The sequence below is a fragment of the Dromaius novaehollandiae genome, unplaced genomic scaffold, assembly GCF_036370855.1.
Source record: "Dromaius novaehollandiae isolate bDroNov1 unplaced genomic scaffold, bDroNov1.hap1 HAP1_SCAFFOLD_48, whole genome shotgun sequence".
Taxonomy (NCBI): Eukaryota; Metazoa; Chordata; class Aves; order Casuariiformes; family Dromaiidae; genus Dromaius; species Dromaius novaehollandiae.
Window position 1 is genome coordinate 1,298,046 of NW_026991436.1, and position 19,692 is coordinate 1,317,737.

The following is a 19,692-nucleotide window of genomic DNA, read 5'->3' on the forward strand; positions in this document are numbered from 1 at the left end:
TCCAATCCTGTTCAACTTAGTCATCAGAGACCTGGATGAAGGGACAGAGGGCACCCTCAGCAAGTTTGCTGATGATGGAGAGGAGAGGATGATACACCAGAGGGCTGCGCTGCCATTCAGAGGGACCTCGAGAGGCTGGACAGATGGGCAGAGGGGAACCTCATGACGTTCAACAAAGGGAAATGCAGAGTCCTGCCCCTGGGGAGGAATAACCCCAGGCACCAGTAGAGGCTGGGGCCTGATGTGCTGCAAAGCAGCTCTGCAGAGAAGGACCTGGCAGTTCCTGGTGGACAGCAAGTGGAACAAGAGCCAGCAGTGTGCCTTTGCAGAAAAAGAGGCCAACAGCATCATGGTCTGCATTAGGAAGAGCATTGCCTGCAGGTGGAGGGAGGTAACCCTCCCCCTCTACTCAGCCCTGGTGAGGCTGCATCTGGAGTACCGTATCCAGTTCTGGGCTCTCCAATACAAGAGAGACATGGAGCTACTGGAGCAAGCGCAACGAAGGGCTACTAAGATGGTGAAGGGACTAGAGCGTGTCTTATAGGAAGAAAGGCTGAGAGAGCTGTGCCTGTTGAGCCTGGAGAAGAGAAGACAGAGGGGGAATCTTATGAATGTGTTTAAATATCTGAAGGGAGGGTGTCAGGAGGGTGGGACCAGACTCTTTTCAGTGGTGTCCAGTGATAGGACAAGAGTCAACAGGCACAAATGGAAACACAGGAAGTTCCGTCAGGACATAAGGAGAAACTTCTTTCCTGTGAGGGTGACTGAGCACTGGAACAGGTAGCCCAGAAAGGCTGTGGATTCCCCATCCTTGGAGATGTTCAAAAGCTGTGTGGACAGGGTCCTGGGTAACGTGCTGTAGGTGACCCTGCTTGAGCGGGCGAGGGGGGGGTGTTGGACTAGATGATCTCCAGAGGTGCCTTCCAACCTCTATCATTCTGTGATTCTGTGGAGCAGATGAAGCCTTCTTCAGAAAACTGGAAGAAGCCTCATGTTCACCGGCCCTGGTCCTCATGGGGGACTTTAACTACCCTGATATCTGCCGCAGGAACAACACAGCAGGGCACAAGCCAAGAGGTTCCTGGAGTGCATCAGTGACAACTTCCTGACTCAGGTGATTGAGGAGCCAGCGAGGAGAGGCAGTCTGCTAGACCTTGTACTTACAAACAAGGCAGGACTGGTCAGAGATGTGGAAGCTGTGGGCAGCCTTGGCAACAGCAACCACAGGATGATGGAGTTCAGGATCCTGCAAGGAAGGAGCAAGGCAAAAAGCAGGATCACAACCCTAGGCTTCAGGAGTGCAGACTCTGGCCTGTTCAGGGCCCTGCTTGGAAGAAACCCATGGGATGCAGCCCTGGAGAGAAGAGGAGTCCAGAAGTCCAGTACATGCTGGGGGCCAACCTGCTGAAGAGCAACTTTGCAGAAAATGACTTGAGGGTCCTGGTGGACAACAAGCTGAACATGACCAGCAATGTGCCTTTGCAGCAAAGCAGGCCAACAGCATCGTGGGCAGCATTAGAAAGAGCATTGCCAGCAGGCCAATGGAGGTGATCCTTCCCCTCTATTCAGCACAGGTCAGACCACATCTGAAGTGCTGTGTCCAGTTCTGGGCTCCACAGTACAAGACAGACATGGAGCTACTGGAGCAAGCCCAGCGAAGGACCACAAAGAGGATTAAGGAACTGGAGCATCTCTCGTGCAAGGAGAGGCTGAGAGATCTGGGATTGTTTAGCTCTGAGAAGGCCCAGGGGGATCTTATCAATGTGTATAAATACCTGATGGGAGGGAGTAAACAAGCTGGAGCCTCACTCTTCTCCGTGGCACCCAGTGGCAGGACAAGAAGCAATGGGCAGGAATTGAAAGACAGGAAATTCCACTTGAACATAATAAAAATCTTTTTTTCCTGTGAGGGTGATCAAACATTGGAAGAGGTTGCCCAGAGAGGCCATGGAGTCTCCATTCCTGGAGATATTCAAAGCCCAACTGGACAAGGTCCTGAGCTCTCGCTGACCCTGCTTTGAGTCAGGGGGATGGACTACAGACTCCTAGAGGGTCCTTCCAACCTCAACAATTCTGTGATTCTGTGGTTATATGATTACCACAACCAGCTCCACAGAAACCTTGCATGCAAAAGCAAAACAGAGAGGAGCGTTAAAGCTCTTCTTGGGGGGAGGGTGGGGAACGGAGATTTGGAGTTAGAAAAAAGTTACTCAGGTCAATATTTTGCTATAGAAAAGATTCAAACAGATTCATACAGAAAGATTCAGAAATAATGTCCTTGTCATTGCCTTCTCGTGCAGAGAGTTTGCTATTAACCTACTTGAGAACTTTCCATGATAAACAGTTCCTACCCCACAGAAATCTCTTATTGAGTGCCATGTGCCGTATCAAGGGATTCTCGCTTGCTTTGGATTTGTTGCTTTGAAGGGAAGTTATAGGGAACAGGAGTGGGTAGGGAAGGAGCAGTTGCTTCAGGATGGTGATTCTTGGTATTTTGCTTTTAAAATTCTTATTTCTTTAAAGGGTTTTTTGTTGGGGCTTAATAATCTAGAGAAGAAAATGAACAAACATGTGCCATCTCTGTAAAGTGAGAACCAGAAAGACAGAGTAGTGGATTTAGAATTGTCTTTCTTTCAGCCTGCTCTTTTGTGCCATAGTTTTTTATGTTTTAAGTAAGACTGAGGGTCATTAAACACTTTGAGAGCACATCTATTTATTGTTTATAGATGTTGAACAGCCTGTTGGTGGGGGGCATGGAATAGCAAAATAAAGTCTATCTTTGCTTTAAGCAGATGCATTTCTGTCTCTATTCCCCATCTATTCACTGCCATTCCCTATTATGCCATCTGTTCCCTATCATTGCCTTCTTCTCCCCATAATTTCTACTCTCTGATTTCTCCATCATTCCTGCCTATTCCCAGTATATTCCCTATCATTCTTTTCCCATCATTTTCTTCTGTTCCTATGTATTCTCCATCATTGCCTACCATTTCATCTGTAGCAAGAACGTGCACACGGCCACACGGGTACTGTTACCAGGTGAACCTTTAAGCCTATTAAATGTTGATGCTTACATCAAAGCATGGGGAGAAACATGTGAGGACCCTGCTTACCTCTCTGTCTTCAGTTCTGCATGGCTGAGAGATGGAGTGTGACAGGACTTTTCTGGTTGTTGCTCAGAAATCAGCCGCTCAAGTCTGCCTGTAGTGCACTCCTACCCCTTGGGAGTTCTACTAAGCTCACTTGCCACCCGGAAATCCATATTGCTCCTGATGTTAGTGCTGACAAGTTAGCTGATCTTTCACTGCATGATTTGATGGTGAAAGGTATATCCGGTTTGGTAATGTCCATCTCTACCTCTAGATTGTTGTTCTGACTGTCTAGACCACCTCCCGGCACGCTGGGCAGGTGATGAATGAAAACAGCAGATTTATTGGCCTTGCACGAATCTTAAGTTTACCTCTTTCTAGGATGAATACCAGTGATGCTCCGTCATCTTTCAAACACAGAGAAGTTGCAGATCAGTGGTGTCAGTAACACACCTGCTGATTTAGTTAAGCAGCTTCCCTATGGTAGCGGTATGTTTGTGTTCCTCAGCACTCCATGGTGTTAGTCTGAGGCACCCTCAGTTCCTCTGTTTCGCTCCCAAGGCAGTGAGGCATTGAGGCAAGCAGAGGAGGCTCCACAGCTGGCTGTCCAGAAAAGGGAACCCATAAGGCTGTGGAAAGCTATGTCCACACTTTGCCATGTGATGCTACACGAGGACTGTCATGTTAGGGACAAAGTAGATGCTGCAGTCAAACAAGACATGCTGTTTGAGGCCAGAGCCTTTCCAAGCCTGGGTTATCTTCCTGAAGCTGGACTTTAGCCCCCGAGCAGGGCAATCTGTATTGCCTTGACTCCCATTAGAAGCTCATGTTTCTTCTAGCTCTCTCCTGGGGCACAGAACAGGCCATGAGGAGAGACCCTTTTCATTGGGTCTGAAAGCCCCATCCTGCACAAGCTCGAGTGACACCGCTCTGCTTTGAGCTCAGTTGCTGAGGAAGGTATGGGGAGAAGAAACCTCCACGCACACACTCTTCATGCCAACCTCACAGTCCCTCCTGCACTACTGCAGTTGCAGCTCTCGACTCCTCCCCTCTCTGGGGCAAAAGAGCAGGAAAGAGAGGGATTTTCCTTAACCACGAAGAATGTGGCTCCAGCAGAAGAATTATGTAATGACCCTTTAAGCTGCCCCCAGAGCAGGGACTGAAACACATTCCCTGTCTCTGAGCTGTCCTTTTCCTGACCCTGCAAAGCTCGCATATTGCTCAGTGCAGAGCAATGCACACCTTGCCAAGGACAGATGCACAACAATTTGGAGATTTGGTTTTATTCAACACAAGAACGCTTTGGCAGCACAGCTGGCAGTTGCTGGTTCACATTGTGCTGGACTGGCTCTCTAGCCCTGAGAAGTGAAAAGAAGTTCAGTTTTAGGTACAGAAAGAAAGCAAGGAAATACAGCAGGCCTAATGCAGGCCAGGTATTAATGGAGCCGCTTTGAGCAGCATTTCAGTGGTCTCTGTGATACGGCACAGGCACTCCTGCCCAAGCCAGTGAGAAGTCCCCAGTGCAACTAATCAGTCGGGGGCTGAGTCAAGTGGGAACTGAGTCAGGCAGTACCTGCGATGGAGTGAATAGGTATCAACCCCCAGGGCAAAGGGTCTTGGTGTCTGTACTCTGAGAGGGTAGGACAGGCTTGCCAGTCTGAAAATGGAGAGCCGAACGTTGGACAAATCCTTATGTCTTCAGCCACCTATGTCCAAAGCGGAAATCTTATTCTGAGTCATCAGCAACTTCCCCTTCAGTTAAGGACTGTCTGACCAAGGCCACAGGCTCAGAAGTGTGCTGCTGTCCCTCCCACGGGAGGTGCCAGGAGAAGTCCCTCTAGGTGCTGCTGGAAGTGGAAGGAGAGAGGGACACCCCATTGCAGCAGATAGCTCTTTACTCACTTGAGCCTCCTCTTCATGATCCCTCTGTCTACTGATCTCTCTTGTCTGTCCCTGTGTGACTTTCTTCACCAGAGATGTCACTGCTGCGAGCAATGCCTGCGTTTTCCTGGGAGAAATGTGCCTGCAAAAGCAGGGAGAAACCCTCTGCCATGCTCTGGTTGAAACCTTCCTGCCTCTCACCTTCCCCAGGCCCTGCACACAGAGTCTCACTGGTGCCCACAGCACTCTTCAACGCAGGATGAGGTTTAGGCATTTGCTTTGGGCTGCAGAAAGGCACCTGGAGTTGGGGGCTCCTGACCCCAGGTCTCCCCATGGCTTGACAGCTCAGAGGAGAGCCACGGATCAGGGATTTGGATCCTTGACCCTGCAGATGGGTCAGTGCTACTCAGCTGCCCCAGGCCTTGGCATGACTTGCTCCATACTTACCTTTTTGGGGGTATCTCCAGCGAGTTGTCACCCTCCTTCTCTGAGGATGATTCGCCATCCTCTTTCCAGTTCCCCATCATTCCCTCTATGAGATCTGGGCTGGTCACCTTCCTCCTCATGCTGGCAGAAGGGATTTGCGTGGTGCCCCAAGAAACAGTGGGTTTCTGCAAAGGAAGGGAGAATCTCAGACAAGCATGCTGCAAAGACACAGGGCTGTTTGCCAGCGTACAGATCCCAGGGGTGAATTCTGGCCAGGATGCTGTGGCAGTAGAGGGGGAACCAGAAGAAGGACCTCCGCCTGCCCCAGGAGTTGGGATTTTGTTTTTTGTTGGTGGTGGGTTTGTGTTTTTTAAAGGAATTTCTAATCAAAAGCCCTCACAGTTTTGCAGAACTCTTTTTCACTTTCCATTTCATCCAGCACCTAGCCATAATATCTCAACAGATACAGTTTCTACCACCATGCAGGGGCAAAAAGTAGCATGCAGTTTAGATGGAAGTGTGGGCAGAGGCCATACCACTGATCAGCACTGAAGGCCTGTAGTGCTGCAAAGGCATGTTTACAACACTCCTTCTCAAATCTTTTTGTCCAGGGAAGTTAAAGACTTCATCCCTTGTGCATTGAGACAAGCAGAACTTTTTTTAATGTCAGCATGCTTGGAAGGAAATCCTAGTGCTTCGGTTAAAAACTAAACTTCCAGAAAATGTGCCTTCCTATTACGAATAATGTTCCTGATCATTCCAATGCAGTGAAGACTAAATAAAAGAACTAGCTGCCTTATAGGTAGTCTAGGTATGGCTCAGGTCATTGGACTGTGAACAGATGTGTCCAAATGCAAGTGCAGATACCTGAAACAGAGCTTGTCTGAGTTCGGGGGAGGGATGATCAGTGTATGTGCTCACCATGGCAGATTGCTGGCTTTGCCCTTTGGCTTTTTCTAACTACATCTCCCTTACAGTAATAAGCAGGCAAGCATGACAGATAGGAGTCACCTGCCCTGCAATTTTGCAGCAATGATGCCATGCTGACTTGGAGACCTTCAAAGCTCAGCTCTTCTGGAGGAGAGAAATGCTATTTTACTGCGTGTTTCACAAGGTTTCTGGTACCTGGGCCTTCCACAGATGTTCCCTTTCCCTTCTTGCTGTTGATGAAGGCGACCTTGTCCTTGCTGTCTTCAGGTACTTCTTACGTAAGGCTTCCCAGTGTTTACTTTGATCTTTCCTCATAGGGAGAGAGTAGAATTCCTGAAGGGTCACAGAAATGCAACAGTAGCAGTGGGAGTCTCATCTGTGCTTTGTGGGATTTTTTTAGTTCTCACCCTCTCTTCTGCCCCTTGTCTTTAGCCTTTCTATCAGCCATGTCTGCTCCTCAGTTAGAACAGGCACAACCAAAGCACAAACTGAACAATGATCTGAATAGAAATTATTTCCTACCCTAGAAAAGCCTGGCATTTTTATTTGCATTATGAACAGTGCCTTTTTATCTCCATGAAGAATGGTGCCAAGGAAGATGGTCTGATATGTTGCATAAGATGACGGGAGCAAAGAACACACTCCAAAAAGACAAACAACTGAAGATACGTGGTTTAAAGGAAGCTCCAGAAGAAATCACTTAATGTTCAAATGAGTACAGATTAGCTATTTCAGACTCTGTAGCCATATAACTGTGCTTTTCTACAATGAATTATGAGACAAGAATTACATCACTGTCTATCATGTACCTGTCCTGCTCTCTCATGACTGTCACAAATAGTTTGTGCAGGTTGGGGTCCAGCCACAGGAGTGTCATTGCCTTGGCTTTTCTTTTTCCTGCACATTCTCCACTTCAAAACAGCCAGCTCACTGCAGACACACAGCAAGAGGAGTTAGTGGCAGCACAGGGAAGATTGCCATCCTTTGCTCCCAGGCTGGGCACCCCGCTCTGCAGCAGAAGGTGGCTCTACTGGGGAAGTGTGTGTTGGGAACAGCCCTTCTTTCCCCTGCTGCTGCTGGGGGTGGAAGCAAGGGCGTTGCCTGAGGGGAAACACCACCCATATCTGGATATATTTACCACTGCAGCTTATCTTCCCGATCCCTCTCTTCATGCCTGTGTCCCCTCCGACTTCGGTCAACCTGTCCCAGGATGCACGGCACTATCTCGAGCAGGGCCTGGCTTGTCCCTGGGGAAATTGGCCTAGAACAACAGGAAGAAACCCTCACTCACGCTCTGGCTGAAACCTTCCTGCCTCTCACCTTCCCCAGGCCCTGCACACAGAGTCTCACTGGTGCCCACAGCATGAGGTTTAGGCATTTGCTTTGGGCTGCAGAAAGGCACCTGGAGTTGGGGGCTCCTGACCCCAGGTCTCCCCATGGCTTGACAGCTCAGAGGAGAGCCACGGATCAGGGATTTGGATCCTTGACCCTGCAGATGGGTCAGTGCTACTCAGCTGCCCCAGGCCTTGGCACGACTTGCTCCATACTTACCTTTTTGGGGGTATCTCCAGCGAGTTGTCACCCTCCTTCTCTGAGGATGATTCGCCATCCTCTTTCCAGTTCCCCATCATCCCCTCTATGAGATCTGGGCTGGTCACCTTCCTCCTCATGCTGGCAGAAGGGATTTGCGTGGTGCCCCAAGAAACAGTGGGTTTCTGCAAAGGAAGGGAGAATCTCAGACAAGCATGCTGCAAAGACACAGGGCTGTTTGCCAGCGTACAGATCCCAGGGGTGAATTCTGGCCAGGATGCTGTGGCAGTAGAGGGGGAACCAGAAGAAGGACCTCCGCCTGCCCCAGGAGTTGGGATTTTGTTTTTTGTTGGTGGTGGTTTTGTGTTTTTTAAAGGAATTTCTAATCAAAAGCCCTCACAGTTTTTCAGAACTCTGTTTCACTTTCCATTTCATCCAGCACCTAGCCATAATATCTCAACAGATACAGTTTCTACCACTATGCAGGGGCAAAAAGTAGCATGCAGTTTAGATGGAAGTGTGGGCAGAGGCCATACCACTGATCAGCGCTGAAGGCCTGTAGTGCTGCAAAGGCATGTTTACAACACTCCTTCTCAAATCTTTTTGTCCAGTGAAGTTAAAGACTTCATCCCTTGTGCATTGAGACAAGCAGAACTTTTTTTAATGTCAGCATGCTTGGAAGGAAATCCTAGTGCTTCGGTTAAAAACTAAACTTCCAGAAAATGTGCCTTCCTATTACGAATAATGTTCCTGATCATTCCAGTACAGTGAAGACTAAATAAAAAGAACTAGCTGCCTTATAGGTAGTCTAGGTATGGCTCAGGTCATTGGACTGTGAACAGATGTGTCCAAATGCAAGTGCAGATACCTGAAACAGAGCTTGTCTGAGTTCGGGGGAGGGATGATCAGTGTATGTGCTCACCATGGCAGATTGCTGGCTTTGCCCTTTGGCTTTTTCTAACTACATCTCCCTTACAGTAATAAGCAGGCAAGCATGACAGATAGGAGTCACCTGCCCTGCAATTTTGCAGCAATGATGCCATGCTGACTTGGAGACCTTCAAAGCTCAGCTCTTCTGGAGGAGAGAAATGCTATTTTACTGCGTGTTTCACAAGGTTTCTGGTACCTGGGCCTTCCACAGATGTTCCCTTTCCCTTCTTGCTGTTGATGAAGGCGACCTTGTCCTTGCTGTCTTCAGGTACTTCTTACGTAAGGCTTCCCAGTGTTTACTTTGATCTTTCCTCACAGGGAGAGAGTAGAATTCCTGAAGGGTCACAGAAATGCAACAGTAGCAGTGGGAGTCTCATCTGTGCTTTGTGGGATTTTTTTAGTTCTCACCCTCTCTTCTGCCCCTTGTCTTTAGCCTTTCTATCAGCCATGTCTGCTCCTCACTTATAACAGGCACAACCAAAGCACAAACTGAACAATGATCTGAATAGAAATTATTTCCTACCCTAGAAAAGCCTGGCATTTTTATTTGCATTATGAACAGTGCCTTTTTATCTCCATGAAGAATGGTGCCAAGGAAGATGGTCTGATATGTTGCATAAGATGACGGGAGCAAAGAACACACTCCAAAAAGACAAACAACTGAAGATACGTGGTTTAAAGGAAGCTCCAGAAGAAATCACTTAATGTTCAAATGACTCCAAAAAGACAAACAACTGAAGATACGTGGTTTAAAGGAAGCTCCAGAAGAAATCACTTAATGTTCAAATGAGTACAGATTAGCTATTTCAGACTCTGTAGCCATATAACGGTGCTTTTCTACAATGAATTCTGAGACAAGAATTATGTGGAGGACTGGCTTGAGGGCAGAGGTCATGTGAAGATTGAACAACTAAAGGAAGCAGAACTAAGTGCATATCGCACACAGTTGATGTGAGCCAAGTCCCGTATGAGAGTAAAAACAGCTAGAGCCAAGGACACATTGTCCTTGGCTCCAAGGTGTTATCAATGATTAGTCCTGGGAACTTGCGGGTGATGTAATGCAGAAGTTGCTGGGTAAACCAAATTGCTGTTACCAATAAGGAGCTCAGCTTTTGCAATATGTATGAGCCTGATTAGTCCTATACTATATAAAGAAAGACCACACCTAATAAAGTTGAAGTACACTGATCACTCATATTGAGCGTCTGGGTCTTCCCTCCGTCGGCTCCTCCCGTGCAAGTTTCCAACAAATGGCGCCCGAACAGGGACCCTGCCGGTCAGGGACTCGGTGATTAAAAACTCAGGAGTCGACAGAGTGCTAGAGACAGCTGGTCCTGCTGTGCTAAAGGCGACGAGACACAAAAGGGGGTCTACGTGCCAGAGCTACAGAGGAGGTGGAGAGGACACAAACAAAGGGGGTCCGTGCCCAGGACAAGACGGGGTCCTGCCAGAAAGTCTCGCCGCAGGTCTTGCAAAGGTTGCAACGGTACGTGAGTAACCACGGCGCGACAAGCGGCTTATTATTTATTAAGATGCTTTTTAGAAAAGCGAGGTACTCAAGGAATAGAATGTTATAAGGAACTCCCAGGGCTATTAGCTTACGGAGTGGCTAAGGGGTGTTTTGTTAACCCAGATACCGTGTTTGAACAAACTGAATGGAAAAAATTTGGGGACAAGTTGTTTGATGAAGTAATAAGTGACAACAAGACAGCAAAAAAGCTGATGAAGCCGTGGAGGGCAGTTACTAATGCTCTCGCACCTCAAAGAAAAAAAAAAAAAGAAAAAAGAAAAAAAAAGTAAAAAAAAAAGAAAAAAAAAAGAAAAAAAGTAAAAAAAAAAAAAAAAAAAAGAAAAAAGAAAAAAGAAAAAAAGGTAGCTGCCGCCGCCGCGGAGCATTTGGGAAGCCCCGATGGGTTCAAGGAACCCCCGCATGCAGAGGTGTCCCCTGTGTTCCCATACCCATCACCCCCCTCGAACCTTTACTATTGCCCAGGGAGGGTCTGGGAACACAGGCCTGCCAAAAGGAGCAACATTGACCATGCGGCAGATCCCCCCTCCTCCCTCAGCGCCTCCCCCCTCTCTCCCTCCCCCCCCCCTCCCCCCCCCTCTCTCTCCCCCCCCCCTCCCCCCCTCTCTCCGCCCCCTCTCTCCCCCCCCCTCCCCCCCTCTCTCTCTCCCCCCTCTCTCTTCTCCCCCCTCTCTCTTCCCCCCCCCCCCCTTTTTCTCCTCTCCTCCTTCTCCTCTTCCTTTGGCCACAGTTATCTGAGGACACCCATCTCAGGCTATCAATGTGAAATAAGTTTTTCTCTATGATATTAATGGTCAGAAACCACTAATAAAAGCAGTTTGAAAAAAAAAATAATAAAGGAAAAAAAAAAAAAGAAAAAAAAAAGAAAAAAAAAAAGAAAAAAAAGAAAAAAAAAAGAAAAAAAAAAAAAGGGGGGTATCCCATCTTATATGGGAATAAAGCAGGGCCGGGAAGAGCCTTTCGGCTTGTTTATTGACAGAGTAGCCAATGCTATACAAGCAGCAGGGGTACCAGATTACCTGAAAGGGACTATCTTGAAACAATGTGCAATACAGAATAGTAACCCTTCAAGGCGTAGTATTTTAGCCACACTCCCGGGAACATGGACTATTGAGGAGGGGCTAGAAAGAATGGCGCAGGTACTTGTAGGACCGCAAGCTATGCTAGTAGAGGCGGTGAAACAATTAGGAGAGAGCATGAGAGAGCAAGCACAGGCGTTGCGGGATAATATGCAACAGAATCAAAGACAGGTATTCGCTGCCCTTGCTCCTTTGCAAAATCCCGGCGGAAATACCCCCCCGATCGACGATTGGCACGCTGCTACCGATGCGGCGTTGCGGCACGCTGCTACCGATGCGGCATTGTTGGTCATCTTCGCAGAGAATGCCAAGCTAGTAGAGTATGGTGTCCCAACTGCAAAAGCAACAAACATGATGGAGCGGCTTGCTGGAAGGCTGGTTCGGGAAACGCCCAAAGAAGCGGGACGAGCCGCCCCGCGACGACACAAAAGGCGGCCTTCACCACAACAACTCAGCAACCCCCGCAGTTAACACAACCACCTCAGCCGGCGCCCAGCCCCACTCCGAACAGCATGAACCCCTTTGTCTTCGACCAGCCACCAGAGGGAGTCTCGGACTGGACTTGGCAACAGCAGTAGACGTCACCTTATTGGATACAAAGCCAACAAGAATCCGGACGAATGTCTATGGACCAGTAACTATTAATCATGAGCCGATAGGTGCCTTACTGATTGGAAGATCGTCCGCTACAATGAAAGGATTACAAGTTTTGACAGGATTGATCGACAAGGACTATTTCGGGGAAATACAAATTGTGGTTTCAGCAATGTTTCCACCTATGCACATACCACAAGGATCGAGAATAGCTCAACTTATTCCGCTTCCCCACCTGACTGAAGGGGTGGCACCAGCGAAAGAGCAACCACGAGGCTATGGTGCTTTTGGTTCCACTGGAAGTGCAGCATTACTGACTGTCGGAATGCATCAAAGGCCCCGACAAACCGTGACTGTAAAGTATAAAGAAGAATCTATACGCACTAATGCCTTATTGGACACTGGAGCGGATGTATCAATAATTAGCACTAAGATTTGGCCCCAACATTGGCCAACCCGAGAGACCAGCTCTATGGTAGCTGGGGTAGGCGGGGTCACCCTCGCCCGAAAATCATCGATGCTACAATGGACTATAGGGAACAAGGTGGTTAATTGCTCCGTTTCCATTTTACCCCTACCTGAAGGAGTGCAAGCATTAATAGGGCGCGATATCCTTGCCCAGATGGGTATGGTGCTTACCTCGGAACACCCTTTATAGCACCGGCCATTGCCTGGACTTTGCCAATCCCACTCAGCTGGAGGACTGATCAGCCTGTGTGGGTAGAGCAATGGCCGCTTAAACGGGAAAGTCTCATTCAAGCACATGAACTAGTAAAGGAACAGTACAAGCAAGGTCATCTAAGACTATCTACCAGCCCTTGGAATACCCCAATATTTGTGATCAAGAAAAAATCCGGCAAATACAGACTTTTACACGATCTACGTGCTGTAAACAGACAGATGCATGACATGGGTGCTTTACAACCGGGATTACCCAGCCCAGCAATGATCCCAGAAGGCTGGCACCTGCTAATCGTAGATTTAAAGGACTGTTTCTTTACCATAGCCCTCCATGAAGATGATAAACAGCGATTTGCATTTACACTCCCTGCTATCAATAGAGAGGGGCCAGACCAAAGATTTGAATGGACAGTACTACCGCAGGGTATGCGAAACTCACCAACCCTCTGTCAACTCTATGTCGATGCGGCACTTCAACCGTTACGTCAACAGTGGCCAGAGACCATGATATATCACTACATGGACGACATATTGTTAGCACAAAAAAACCCTTTTTCTCCTGAACAAAAATTTGATCTAATCACACAATTAAAGAAAAAGGAACTTGTGATGGCCCCGGAAAAGGTACAGGAATCCAGCCCCTGGCAGTATCTAGGTTGGCATATTTCGAATGCCACCATCAGACCACAGAAACTGACAATCAGGACTGACATAAGAACACTCAATGATGCTCAAAAACTATTAGGAGACCTCCAATGGATCCGTCCGGTTGTCGGCATTCCTAATGAACTTTTAAATCTGCTACGCCCCTTGCTGAAGGGAACTGACCCAGCGGCTGCCGTCACGCTCACAGAGGAACAGCAACGGGTACTCCAGGAAATTGCATCGCTAATTACTACGCGTGCTACGCACCGGCGCCTGGAAAATCAGCCACTTGATCTTACTATTTTATGTGGCCCACAATACCTAATGGGAGCCATTACACAACACAAAATAAAAATGGGGGAAAAAAATGGGGGCCTGCGGAACGGTTTTTTGCCGCAGCTTTAGCTCCTAACGTTGCAGTTGCGCATGCCATGTCTAATCTAAATAAACTTGCTTGTTGGGCTGTTAAGCAATCAAATGTTACTACACAAATTCTCTCTGAAATGTCACAGGATATGGATAGCCTGAGACATGCAGTGTTGCAAAATAGAGCAGCTATAGACTTTCTGCTTTTGGCACAGGGACGCGGGTGTGAGGATTTTGAAGGAATGTGTTGTTTTAATCTTTCTGATCATGGACAGTCAATCCATGAGCAATTGAAATGGCTAAAGGACCACACCCAGAGAATCACCGTACAGTATAATTGGTTTGATGATCTGTTTAGAAAGATGTTTGGTAATGTGAGTACCTGGATTTTGGGCTTGATCAAAGAAGGGCTACGTATTCTATTCATAATTGTATTAGTTTTAATTGTTGTAAGAGTGATTTTTAGCTGCTTAACACAAAAGCTTGAACAATTAACTAAAAAGGTCTTTCTCGCACAAAATAAAAACGGGGGAATTGTGGAGGACTGGCTTGAGGGCAGAGGTCATGTGAAGATTGAACAACTAAAGGAAGCAGAACTAAGTGCATATCGCACACAGTTGATGTGAGCCAAGTCCCGTATGAGAGTAAAAACAGCTAGAGCCAAGGACACATTGTCCTTGGCTCCAAGGTGTTATCAATGATTAGTCCTGGGAACTTGCGGGTGATGTAATGCAGAAGTTGCTGGGTAAACCAAATTGCTGTTACCAATAAGGAGCTCAGCTTTTGCAATATGTATGAGCCTGATTAGTCCTATACTATATAAAGAAAGACCACACCTAATAAAGTTGAAGTACACTGATCACTCATATTGAGCGTCTGGGTCTTCCCTCCGTCGGCTCCTCCCGTGCAAGTTTCCAACAGAATTACATCACTGTCTATCATGTACCTGTCCTGCTCTCTCATGACTGTAACAAATAGTTTGTGCAGGTTGGGGTCCAGCCACAGCAGTGTCATTGCCTTGGCTCTTCTTTTTCCTGCACATTCTCCACTTCAAAACAGCCAGCTCACTGCAGACACACAGCAAGAGGAGTTAGTGGGAGCACAGGGAAGATTGCCATCCTTTGCTCCCAGGCTGGGCACCCCGCTCTGCAGCAGAAGGTGGCTCTACTGGGGAAGTGTGTGTTGGGAACAGCCCTTCTTTCCCCTGCTGCTGCTGGGGGTGGAAGCAAGGGCGTTGCCTGAGGGGAAACACCACCCATATCTGGATATATTTACCACTGCAGCTTATCTTCCCGATCCCTCTCTTCATGCCTGTGTCCCCTCCGACTTCGGTCAACCTGTCCCAGGATGCACGGCACTATCTCGAGCAGGGCCTGGCTTGTCCCTGGGGAAATTGGCCTAGAACAACAGGAAGAAACCCTCACTCACGCTCTGGCTGAAACCTTCCTGCCTCTCACCTTCCCCAGGCCCTGCACACAGAGTCTCACTGGTGCCCACAGCATGAGGTTTAGGCATTTGCTTTGGGCTGCAGAAAGGCACCTGGAGTTGGGGGCTCCTGACCCCAGGTCTCCCCATGGCTTGACAGCTCAGAGGAGAGCCATGGATCAGGGATTTGGATCCTTGACCCTGCAGATGGGTCAGTGCTACTCAGCTGCCCCAGGCCTTGGCACGACTTGCTCCATACTTACCTTTTTGGGGGTATCTCCAGCGAGTTGTCACCCTCCTTCTCTGAGGATGATTCGCCATCCTCTTTCCAGTTCCCCATCATCCCCTCTATGAGATCTGGGCTGGTCACCTTCCTCCTCATGCTGGCAGAAGGGATTTGCGTGGTGCCCCAAGAAACAGTGGGTTTCTGCAAAGGAAGGGAGAATCTCAGACAAGCATGCTGCAAAGACACAGGGCTGTTTGCCAGCGTACAGATCCCCGGGGTGAATTCTGGCCAGGATGCTGTGGCAGTAGAGGGGGAACCAGAAGAAGGACCTCCGCCTGCCCCAGGAGTTGGGATTTTGTTTTTTGTTGGTGGTGGTTTTGTGTTTTTTAAAGGAATTTCTAATCAAAAGCCCTCACAGTTTTGCAGAACTCTGTTTCACTTTCCATTTCATCCAGCACCTAGCCATAATATCTCAACAGATACAGTTTCTACCACCATGCAGGGGCAAAAAGTAGCATGCAGTTTAGATGGAAGTGTGGGCAGAGGCCATACCACTGATCAGCACTGAAGGCCTGTAGTGCTGCAAAGGCATGTTTACAACACTCCTTCTCAAATCTTTTTGTCCAGTGAAGTTAAAGACTTCATCCCTTGTGCATTGAGACAAGCAGAACTTTTTTTAATGTCAGCATGCTTGGAAGGAAATCCTAGTGCTTCGGTTAAAAACTAAACTTCCAGAAAATGTGCCTTCCTATTACGAATAATGTTCCTGATCATTCCAGTACAGTGAAGACTAAATAAAAGAACTAGCTGCCTTATAGGTAGTCTAGGTATGGCTCAGGTCATTGGACTGTGAACAGATGTGTCCAAATGCAAGTGCAGATACCTGAAACAGAGCTTGTCTGAGTTCGGGGGAGGGATGATCAGTGTATGTGCTCACCATGGCAGATTGCTGGCTTTGCCCTTTGGCTTTTTCTAACTACATCTCCCTTACAGTAATAAGCAGGCAAGCATGACAGATAGGAGTCACCTGCCCTGCAATTTTGCAGCAATGATGCCATGCTGACTTGGAGACCTTCAAAGCTCAGCTCTTCTGGAGGAGAGAAATGCTATTTTACTGCGTGTTTCACAAGGTTTCTGGTACCTGGGCCTTCCACAGATGTTCCCTTTCCCTTCTTGCTGTTGATGAAGGCGACCTTGTCCTTGCTGTCTTCAGGTACTTCTTACGTAAGGCTTCCCAGTGTTTACTTTGATCTTTCCTCACAGGGAGAGAGTAGAATTCCTGAAGGGTCACAGAAATGCAACAGTAGCAGTGGGAGTCTCATCTGTGCTTTGTGGGATTTTTTTAGTTCTCACCCTCTCTTCTGCCCCTTGTCTTTAGCCTTTCTATCAGCCATGTCTGCTCCTCACTTATAACAGGCACAACCAAAGCACAAACTGAACAATGATCTGAATAGAAATTATTTCCTACCCTAGAAAAGCCTGGCATTTTTATTTGCATTATGAACAGTGCCTTTTTATCTCCATGAAGAATGGTGCCAAGGAAGATGGTCTGATATGTTGCATAAGATGACGGGAGCAAAGAACACACTCCAAAAAGACAAACAACTGAACATACGTGGTTTAAAGGAAGCTCCAGAAGAAATCACTTAATGTTCAAATGACTCCAAAAAGACAAACAACTGAAGATACGTGGTTTAAAGGAAGCTCCAGAAGAAATCACTTAATGTTCAAATGAGTACAGATTAGCTATTTCAGACTCTGTAGCCATATAACGGTGCTTTTCTACAATGAATTCTGAGACAAGAATTACATCACTGTCTATCAGGTACCTGTCCTGCTCTCTCAGGACTGTCACAAATAGTTTGTGCAGGTTGGGGTCCAGCCACAGCAGTGTCATTGCCTTGGCTTTTCTTTTTCCTGCACATTCTCCACTTCAAAACAGCCAGCTCACTGCAGACACACAGCAAGAGGAGTTAGTGGGAGCACAGGGAAGATTGCCATCCTTTGCTCCCAGGCTGGGCACCCCGCTCTGCAGCAGAAGGTGGCTCTACTGGGGAAGTGTGTGTTGGGAACAGCCCTTCTTTCCCCTGCTGCTGCTGGGGGTGGAAGCAAGGGCGTTGCCTGAGGGGAAACACCACCCATATCTGGATATATTTACCACTGCAGCTTATCTTCCCGATCCCTCTCTTCATGCCTGTGTCCCCTCCGACTTCGGTCAACCTGTCCCAGGATGCACGGCACTATCTCGAGCAGGGCCTGGCTTGTCCCTGGGGAAATTGGCCTAGAACAACAGGAAGAAACCCTCACTCACGCTCTGGCTGAAACCTTCCTGCCTCTCACCTTCCCCAGGCCCTGCACACAGAGTCTCACTGGTGCCCACAGCATGAGGTTTAGGCATTTGCTTTGGGCTGCAGAAAGGCACCTGGAGTTGGGGGCTCCTGACCCCAGGTCTCCCCATGGCTTGACAGCTCAGAGGAGAGCCACGGATCAGGGATTTGGATCCTTGACCCTGCAGATGGGTCAGTGCTACTCAGCTGCCCCAGGCCTTGGCACGACTTGCTCCATACTTACCTTTTTGGGGGTATCTCCAGCGAGTTGTCACCCTCCTTCTCTAAGGATGATTCGCCATCCTCTTTCCAGTTCCCCATCATTCCCTCTATGAGATCTGGGCTGGTCACCTTCCTCCTCATGCTGGCAGAAGGGATTTGCGTGGTGCCCCAAGAAACAGTGGGTTTCTGCAAAGGAAGGGAGAATCTCAGACAAGCATGCTGCAAAGACACAGGGCTGTTTGCCAGCGTACAGATCCCCGGGGTGAATTCTGGCCAGGATGCTGTGGCAGTAGAGGGGGAACCAGAAGAAGGACCTCCGCCTGCCCCAGGAGTTGGGATTTTGTTTTTTGTTGGTGGTGGTTTTGTGTTTTTTAAAGGAATTTCTAATCAAAAGCCCTCACAGTTTTGCAGAACTCTTTTTCACTTTCCATTTCATCCAGCACCTAGCCATAATATCTCAACAGATACAGTTTCTACCACCATGCAGGGGCAAAAAGTAGCATGCAGTTTAGATGGAAGTGTGGGCAGAGGCCATACCACTGATCAGCACTGAAGGCCTGTAGTGCTGCAAAGGCATGTTTACAACACTCCTTCTCAAATCTTTTTGTCCAGGGAAGTTAAAGACTTCATCCCTTGTGCATTGAGACAAGCAGAACTTTTTTTAATGTCAGCATGCTTGGAAGGAAATCCTAGTGCTTTGGTTAAAAACTAAACTTCCAGAAAATGTGCCTTCCTGTTACGAATAATGTTCCTGATCATTCCAGTACAGTGAAGACTAAATAAAAGAACTAGCTGCCTTATAGGTAGTCTAGGTATGGCTCAGGTCATTGGACTGTGAACAGATGTGTCCAAATGCAAGTGCAGATACCTGAAACAGAGCTTGTCTGAGTTCGGGGGAGGGATGATCAGTGTATGTGCTCACCATGGCAGATTGCTGGCTTTGCCCTTTGGCTTCTTCTAACTACATCTCCCTTACAGTAATAAGCAGGCAAGCATGACAGATAGGAGTCACCTGCCCTGCAATTTTGCAGCAATGATGCCATGCTGACTTGGAGACCTTCAAAGCTCAGCTCTTCTGGAGGAGAGAAATGCTATTTTACTGCGTGTTTCACAAGGTTTCTGGTACCTGGGCCTTCCACAGATGTTCCCTTTCCCTTCTTGCTGTTGATGAAGGCGACCTTGTCCTTGCTGTCTTCAGGTACTTCTTACGTAAGGCTTCCCAGTGTTTACTTTGATCTTTCCTCACAGGGAGAGAGTAGAATTCCTGAAGGGTCACAGAAATGCAACAGTAGCAGTGGGAGTCTCATCTGTGCTTTGTGGGATTTTTTTAGTTCTCACCCTCTCTTCTGCCCCTTGTCTTTAGCCTTTCTATCAGCCATGTCTGCTCCTCACTTATAACAGGCACAACCAAAGCACAAACTGAACAATGATCTGAATAGAAATGATTTCCTACCCTAGAAAAGCCTGGCATTTTTATTTGCATTATGAACAGTGCCTTTTTATCTCCATGAAGAATGGTGCCAAGGAAGATGGTCTGATATGTTGCATAAGATGACGGGAGCAAAGAACACACTCCAAAAAGACAAACAACTGAACATACGTGGTTTAAAGGAAGCTCCAGAAGAAATCACTTAATGTTCAAATGACTCCAAAAAGACAAACAACTGAAGATACGTGGTTTAAAGGAAGCTCCAGAAGAAATCACTTCATGTTCAAATGAGTACAGATTAGCTATTTCAGACTCTGTAGCCATATCACTGTGCTTTTCTACAATGAATTATGAGACAAGAATTACATCACTGTCTATCATGTA